Genomic DNA, 9670 nt, shown 5'->3' with positions numbered 1-9670 from the left:
CTCGACAGCTGTTTTAGTTTAATTGTTTTTGTTTTAATTTTGAAATAATACCAGATATTGAGCTGTAATCTAGCTATAATTATGTATGACTAACCGGTTATTTCTTGCCTTAACTTGTTTAACTCCCCTAAGAAAGAAAAAAGCGTTTGGTTTGAAGTAAACGTTCTTAACATTGGCTTGAATTGACTTGGCTTGAAAATGCATCATTGATCGATCGTTTGAACATGTGGCAGGCGACGGACGTTTTTTCGTTTGCTTCGGCTCCAAATCCAAAAAGTCTTGAGACACGAAGAAAAACTATAAAACCGTTCGCCGGACAGGCATACAATTCAGTCTAATGTGCTTTCGAACGGTGTCAAGAGCCAGAACCGCAGTTCTCAATGTGCTGGTGTGTGTGTCGCGTACTTACATCGTCAGACAGTGTTAGTGCTAAGATTTTCCTTAACGAATATTCGAATGGATATTTAAACTTAAAATAAACCGCAATTGCCAGCATAAAACCATAAATTAAAGTGGAAACTAAAACAAACAAACAAAAAAGTTACAACAACAACACATAGTTAATTAACATTGCCAATTATCATTGTCAATTCTTACAAGCAAAAAAAGTAACAAAACACACACATATTTTGAAAACAAAAAACTAAATAAAATATGACTGTTAACAACAATCAGGGTCGTCGTGCATCGACGAAGGATGACACAAACGGTTTTGTCAATGTTGCATTTACCCACGACGAAAGATCGGGAGAAAATGTCATTCGACGTAAAAGTGGCAACTCCAACTCCCTTGAATTGGATAATGGCACAACACTGTCAACGAGTGCGGTTCCTGCTGTTAACAGCGCTGCAGCTCCCATCGATTTTGATGATATTTTACCAATGATTGGTGAATTTGGTAAATATCAGAAAATCCTGTTCATCTGCATGATACCGTTTGCCTTCTTTGTGGCTTTCATATATTTTTCGCAAATATTTTTGACTTTAATACCGGAACAACATTGGTGTAGCGTACCCGAATTGGAGAGTTTACCATTGGCGGAAAGGTAAATTGAAAAACCATTTATTTGTTTATTAGTTTTTTTGGAGTGGATTAATAAAAGGAACAATGTGTGTGTGTATGTGAATATGATTATTGTTTAAATGAAACTCCATTAATTTTGTAGCATTCGAATGGCTAATAGTGTTTGTTATTAAACAAGAAAACAATTCAATTTTGGAAAGAACAACAATTTGTTGTTGTTGTTGATTGAATTTGAAAACAAAAATGAAAGGTTAAGTGAATATGAAGTTAAGACAATGACTTGGCAACTGAATGTGTTTTTAAATTATTTTACCACAAATAATGATTTAAGAATTACGACAAAGGAATCACGATGATACAAATTTGAAATTCTCAAATAGTTGTAAACCACAATATAGTGTCATAATCTTCCAAAAACCTTTAAAGGACGCAAAATGTTTAACTTAAATATAAAGAACAAGAACCTATATTAATATCTTTATTATGCAGATAATAAGATTTCAGTGTTAATTTGTTAACAGATATTGCAGAAATACGTATCTTACCTACATTTAAAAAAACGCCAGGTATTTTAACTTGGTTTCGACTCAAAAGCCTGTAACACCTCGAAGGATAGGTCCAATACCCTGCCATCAGCGTTTCAATTATTTTTTTCCAAAATTGTGGATCAAAAATAAAATTTAGATAAAATATTGTATTGACACCACAATATAACTTAGCTTTTAGGGCTGAGAAGAAACCTTACAATTTTTAATGGTGATCAGGTTATATGTGCTGGGTGAAAAAAAAAAAAAACGTGACTACTTTGTGAAGAGATAAAACATATTTCTGGTGAAATTAGTTTTTTAAGAAAAAGAAACCTTAATTCTTTTACATTGGAGCCAATTTTCTGTATATGTATCCAGATAACAGAGATATAGGCAGTTATGATTTAAAAGTAAAAAATTAAATATTTTCGCTTTTTTTTAATATTGATGCAAATATTTATTGGTATACAATGGAAATATAGATATCTTTTCTTTGGTGACTTTTATGAAATTTGATGAAGAATATTTTTGTTATTATGTTTTGTAGGAAATTTTTTGTATAAACTTCTTGTTTCGATTGAGGATTAAAATTTTCGACAAAAATTATCTGTAACATTGCCGAAAATGCTATATACCTAAAATCAACGGATTCCCAAAAAATCTTATTTTTATTAATTAAAAATTATTCAATACTGAACAGTTACGGTATCGACAATATTCTCAAAAAACACCAAGAAGTTTTATTTTCATTTTTACTCCAAGAAAATTCCAAGATTTTTTGTTAATTTTAAACCCTATGAAATTAGAATTGGTTCATTGAAATTAACGTACTACTTAATGAATTTTAAGCTTTCAAAATGATTCGACAACAAAATTATTAATTGATTTTAAGCTGATGATACATTGATAATCTTATTAATGGAAATAAAATTTATTATTCTTCCTATCATTTGTTTATTCGATTTACATATAATAAGAGCCAATATTACTATTTTAATTACTTTGTAATGTTAAAATTCAATTTTTATTTAATCAATTTGTGCCATTAATTGTTTAATGATTCCATTAGATTGTTGAATAAAAGAACATCGAATATTAGAGAGTCGTTAAGGGTATTCCCTTCCATGGTAGATTTCAGAAGGTAGTTATGCAATTATATGTTTACAATTTTTTTTCAAAATAATTCATTTGACAGCTATTTATTGTAAAAAATTGTGTTTATAAATCCATTATATGCACAGAAATCAGAGATGGGAACCTGTTTTATCAGCAAAATTTGACAAGATAAATTATAGAAAAGACTTTACCTTCTTATGTTACCATCTTCCCTCCAGGAAAACAAACAAAATAGTGTATTTTAATGAATATAAACAAAATTCTCAAACTATATCCGTATATATGTTATTTTCATTTAAATATGTGTTTTCCTTTTTTATTTGAATAGTTAATTACATATTAAAAAATTGTTTATGCCACTTATAAACCACGCCATTAACTTATTTCAATAATTATAGGTTGGCTACATATTATAATTATTATTGATTCGTGAAGATTCAACTATCAACAAATTAAAAAAAAACATATAAAATTATTAATGATTTTTTTGGCAACTTTAGGGACTGACAAAAAGTGAGGGAACAATTTTTCCTCTAATAAAATGATGCTTCAAACGATATAGTAAAATAATTTTTTTATTTTTTCTTTTCTTTAAAATTCAAATGGAAAAAGTTAACAAAATAATATTTATATAAAAACTATTTAGATAATGGTTTATCAAATATTTGTATGAATGTATTAAGTGTGTCTACCAAGCTAACATTTTATTACGAATTCGCCCCAATCACTACTTAAATTTCCAATTCTGATCCCGAATTAATTCCGATTTCGGTACAAAAGTTGTATGGACGTGAATCGTAATGTGACAATTTTTAAAAGAAATTTAGAGAAGTCGACATAATTTCGAACAAAAAATAATTAGAAATCGTAGTCCTCGAAAAAATTGTAAGATTGGTGGTTAGAACAAACATTTTAACAATTGTTGCAAATTGTTACTGGAGGTCATCTGTTACCACAAAAGTTATGCAAAAGTGAGCGCTTCGAGAAATAAATAGAAATTCTGTATTGAGAGTTTGAACACTCTTATTAGTTGTTTCAAATTTCATATTTAGAGTTCGTAATGGAAACTACAGTCCATGACAGAAAATTGTCTATCCATGTCTTGCTATAGGCCCCAAATATCACCTCACTATATTCGGTATTTTGACGATTTTATCTACAATATTCACCGGAAGTTTGGTATTTGAATATTGTAATGGTTTATGACAAAAGTTGCCTATGCAGGTCCACGTCTTCGTATAGACACCAATATAAAGGCTTTATTCGGTATTTTTAAGATTTTAACAGAATTTTTAAAGGGTTTGTTTATTATTATTATTTTTTTTTTTAATTTCAATATTCCTTCCAAATCTTGGAGGGTATTCAAAATACGGCCCGGCCAAACATACTGCTTTTTTACTTGTTATTTTTGGGTGTTTCATTTGTTTTCACGGTCAAATTGATTTGACAAGATGCTTGCTTGAAGTTTTTGAGGGGATTCCATCTGTTAACTTTTCATTTTTTTTTTTTTGCAAAAGATAATAAAACTATCTTATTTTTATCAAAGAAAAACTGCTGGAAAATTCCAGCAGGAAAAGTAACCAGACAAACCCATTATTTTTTTGCATAACACTTGAAACTGCGCTTTTCCGATTTTAAGATAAAGTGAAACTTTTTTTGAAGGAATGAATAATCGCTTACCCACAACTCTCGTGTTACAAAGATTTCATTTGGCTGAGATTTAATTTTAGAATTGTTCTGCACACAAAAAGCACCGACATTCCATGCTGCAAGAGAAAGTTCAATACGTATTTTCCACATGAAATACCTTGGGTAAAAATATAACTTATTCGGGGTTATCGACATGTCATAAATTTTCATTAATTAGCAGCCATCTGAACAAGTTAACATCTGCTCGCAGTGATTGCCGCTAATTTCGCCCACAATTGCATTATATGCTTACTACTTCGTTAAATAATTTTGGGCTCCGGGTGTGTTACGTTTATGTGACGATATTTTTAGTAATTGATCGAAGAATCTTGTTGAGAACATGAAATTTAATTACATTACGATTCATTTCTTTATTTAAAGTTATTTATTATATATAACTGATACGATAGTTGAAGTTTATACGATGCAAAATATTTTTGTTCCGAAAAAATAAAGGTCCTTTTTCTGCATAACAATACCAAAACGAATATGAACCAGAATACCGTTTCGGTTCGATGAAAATCTCATTTGGATTGGTGTTTTCTTTCTCATTTATATTCGTATCGTCATAGAGAATCAGAACCATAATTTCTAAGGTATATATGTACTCTTACTATAAGTATAACCTATTTCTTGTACTACATGGAATGACAAATTTTTTCTATCCAGCTCATAGAAATATGTAGAACATATTAAATAAAACGAAAGTACAGATTTGTTGATCTGTTTCTAGCTAGCTCTATATTTCCATTATTTTAAGCATTTGTGGAGCCAATGTAAGAACATTAGATGAATTGAATCTTACCTAAAACATAGTCTATCATCAAATATAATTTTACGCATACACATTTCTGACATGTTTTAAAAAATATTTTAGAATGAAGCAAATTTCAAGCCAACTTGATGATTTTTAAATGGCATATATCTTGTTTTTACATCTTAAATTAGTCATAAAATATACATGTATATGTATGTCAGCCAAACATTATTCTCTTAGCTAGACATAATTTGAATATGCGTATAATTCACTTAACAAAGAGGAAGTTCATAAAAAGCTTGTTTTATAAAATTATATTCAGTTTCTCCCATAATTAAAAAACGAAACATTGACACATTAATTTATCTACAAATAAACTCGACGTATTACCGAGTGTTTAATATTACTTTATTATTTTTTCTTTAATGGCCGTTTCTGCAGTGCTTTATTGCCGCCTTTGGGAATGGGCATATTAAATTTGTTATTTCCGATACTAAATACAATTTGGAGACTACATAACGTATAAGCATATGGTTATTGTTTCTATTTATCAAACTGTAAGTTAATTAACCTACATATATCTCACAAAACCGCTTACACCAGATTCAGTCTATAGTCAATGCACCAATTACATTTTCTGTTATTTAACAGCAACAGCTTTCTATCATCCCAAAAACCCCTATTTGGTATAATTTCCAGGGCTACAGTTCAATTTTAAATATTTTCAAAGTTTTACATTTTTCTCATGGTAAAGGGTATAAAACGTTCTATCTGATATTGGTTAATGCCTTCTTTACTTGTTTGAGCTTCACGTAACTTTTTTTCGAAAACGAATGTTTGTGTGTAATGGCCTTCATTAATGGCTTAAAGAAATACCCACAAAGTGCTATTGTTAGAATCGTGGCTAGATTTTAATTTAATGTAGACGAAGAACAAAGGTAATCATAAAACAGAACTAAACAAATTGTTTACAATATGTATTGTTTAAATAAAATAATTGCCTTAATATGGTACAGTTAGAATTACAAAAGAACATTTGTTTTTGGTTGTTTTATTTAAACTTGACATTTAAAAGATGCCATTGGAAATAATTTTATTTGATTTTCAGCGTGTTACTTTAAATAAAACTGAAAATTTAATTCCCAAATCTGACATTAATGAAATTCAAGAAAAGTTATTATTTCTTGAATTTAAATCGACAGCCTTGAGTTCAGTGTTATGTATATTTTAAAGCTGTGCCAATTTATGCACAACCTCCACCTCATTATAACGCCCCATCGAAGAACAGTAATTGTCTCCCTTGTCAAATTCTACAGCTTGTACGTTCTGCTTCATCTGAAGTTGGCGGCAAAACACGCAAATATGCCATGCATGCCAGTGACACTTGGGAATTTTATAGGCGATTATATTTTATTGTTGTTTAATTAAACTCAAACAAGCAAAAAAAGAGAATTAAAACTACTTCAAATCAATGTTTTAGATTTAACTAGTATTAGCAGCAACTCTTATTACATTTTCAAGATACCAGTTAATGTCTTTAAATAGTCAGTTTCCATTGACAACAGCAAGGTCTGGCCAAGAAATGTGTGGTTGTTTGACAGAGAACTTCATTCCACAATGTTAGTGTGTCGGCAAACATGCATTAATGTAAAGTCTTGTAAGTAGAGATATTAAACCCGATAATAATATGTAACCGGCTGAACAGCTCTCTACATTTTTCGATGTACATTCATAGAAATGTACATTTTGAGCCCGGGAATTTTAAAATATTTTGGATGTGACGAAGTGAAACCGGAAAATATTTTAATTTGTAAAACACTATTAAATTTTACACTCCTAATAATAATAAATGTAGACCAAAAAATTAGCTGGAATCCGATTGAAAGTTATTAGGTCTGTGTGGTTGAATTGACAATTTCAATTCAAAAATATTGTGTTATCAGTGAAATAAACAAGAAAAAAGCAGAAAGTTCGGCCGGGTCGATCTTTGAATATCCTCCACTACGAATTTGGCAATTTTCAAAAAAAAAATGAAATCCGTTAAAAATTCTGTTAAAATCCTAAAAATACCGAATGTAGCCTTCATATTATGGTCTACGGTCTACGTCATAAGCAATATTTAAATGCGAAACTTGAATAAAAAATTCGGTGAATAATTTAGCTATAATCATCAAAATACAGAATACAGGGAGATACCATTATATGTTGGCTATACCAAAATGTGGACCTGCACAGACAATTTTCTGATATAGGCTGAAGAATCCATTACGAACTTCAAATAGCAAATTTAAAACAATTCCGGTGAATGATGTCGCTTAAATCACCAAAATACTGAAAATATGAAGGTACCGTTATATGGGGCTATAAAAAGACGTGGATCTGCACAGACAATTTTCTGTCTTAGGCTGTAGTATCAATTTCGAACTTCAAATACGAAATTTGACACAATTTCGGTGAATAATTTCGCTAAAATAATCAAAATATCGAATATCGCGAGGGACCGTTATATGTGGGCTATACGAAGACGTGGACCTGCACAGACAATTTTCTGTCATAGGCTGTAGTATCCATTTCGAACTTCAAACACGAAATTTAAAACAATTCTGGTGTATAATGTCGCTAAAATCATAAAAATACCGAATATCGCGAGGCACCGTTATATGGGGGCTATACCAAAACGTGGACTTACATGGCCATTTTCAATACCAAAAGACCTTATTTTCATTTACATTAGAGTACTTGATAGCTGAAGGGCTTGCTTTTCACCAATGTCGTCATATAAACCATAATTCGAACCTAAAAAAGAGTATTTTACGAATTATAAAGAGAATTCTAGAATTAACATTGAATTTCAAACGAAGTGTTACGAATTAAAAATAAAATGTTTCAAATTAGATTCGAAAAAGATAACGTAAATTTTTATCGTAAAACATATTCTAGAAGTTTTGTCCTTGTACAACTCCATTTTCACGGTGATTCCACAACGATTTTCCAGCCCATACATATATCCAAATCGGACCTTGATCCCTAGTTTCCATTCAAAATCCTAAGATTTTGCTCATTATTCTTGCAAAATTGCAACCCTCAGATTGACAAGAAATTTTAAAAATACAAAAAAAAAAAATTCTCAGAAAATACTGATTTACATTTACTTAGCAACCATTAATAACTGCTTTGATAACCAATTGTTCAAAAAACCTATAATCCGGGTTGAAACAACATTTATGTCAATAATAAAATTCTCATAATAATCTTTTATACATTAGTGTAAGCAACTCTAATTCTTTCTAAGATTATTTATTGTTTAAAAAATGCTGTTGACCAGACGGACAGACAGACAGACAGACAGACACAAGTAAGGTGCAAAAATTTATGGATGATTGAATGAATAGTTGAATGTAGAGAGTTAGTTGGTGATTGTTTCAAATCTGTGTACACCATTTATACACATACATATACACGTACATCATCATACTGAAACTACAAGTAAATATACATAGACATTATTATAACAAAACTCTTTTGTATCAAGGACATGTTATTGACCGAAGCTAATTGTTTGAGAAATCTAATCTTTCAAATTGAAGTTGTGTATTATCAAACAAATGTGAATATGAACAATGTTCCTATACATATACACACACACCTATGTGTGTATGTAGATGTACGCTTTGGGTGGCAAATTATAATTTAAATAACTATACAATTTTGCACTTTTTTCAGAAGGCTCTCTTGGTGTATTTTAATTGAATTTGAAATTTATGGAAAACAAAATAGCATTTCCTGTTTGGCAAAAATTTCATAATTTTATATCAATATAATGTTAATTATTATGCATAAAATATTAGTGATAATTAATTATGTTCTTTTTTCTCTGTTTAGACTTGCTCTTTCCATACCACGCATGGACAATGGCGACTACGACAACTGCCTAATGTATAATGTCAATTATACGGATCTGCTGGCTAAGGGCATACGAAAGGCAGATCCCAAATGGCCAACGGTGGGTTGTATGCATGGTTGGTCCTATAACTTCACCGAAATCCCCTACACAACTGTGGCAACGGAAGAGAATTGGGTGTGTGACAATGACACTCTGCCCACATACGCTCAGTCGATATTTTTTCTTGGTGCCATAGTGGAGGTCTTCTGTTTGGTTGGATTGCTGATAAATTTGGACGTATTCCATCGTTGATTGGCTGCAATCTGGTTGGGTTTGCAGCGGGTGTAGCCACAGCCTTCATTTCTAAATTTTGGCAATTCGCCATTATGCGATTTTTGTGGGATTTGCCTTCGACAATTGTTTTACCATGATGTATATTTTAGGTAAGAATGACAAGAACAATCCAAACTATAATTTATATTATTTATGAAATGGAGATACGTTGAGATAGATAAACAAGTAAAAAGCAGCTAAGTTTGGCCGGCTGAACTTTCATACCCTCCACCATTTGAAGGAAATTGAAAATTAAAAAAAAAATCCGAAAACTACCACTTAAATGAAAACCGTTATATGGGGACTATACGAAGACATGGACCTGCATACCGATTTTTTTT

The 9670-nt window shown here is 30.6% G+C and overlaps 1 pseudogene; it reads left to right on the top strand.

The window, feature by feature from the left end:
* LOC131806356 (carcinine transporter-like) lies at positions 1-9439 on the top strand (annotated as a pseudogene).
* The last annotated feature ends 231 nt before the right edge of the window (positions 9440-9670 follow it).

This window comes from Musca domestica, unplaced genomic scaffold (assembly GCF_030504385.1).
Source record: "Musca domestica strain aabys unplaced genomic scaffold, Musca_domestica.polishedcontigs.V.1.1 74, whole genome shotgun sequence".
NCBI classification, from domain to species: Eukaryota; Metazoa; Arthropoda; class Insecta; order Diptera; family Muscidae; genus Musca; species Musca domestica.
Note: the sequence above shows the minus strand (reverse complement) of the source record. Positions and strands in the feature narration are given on the sequence as shown.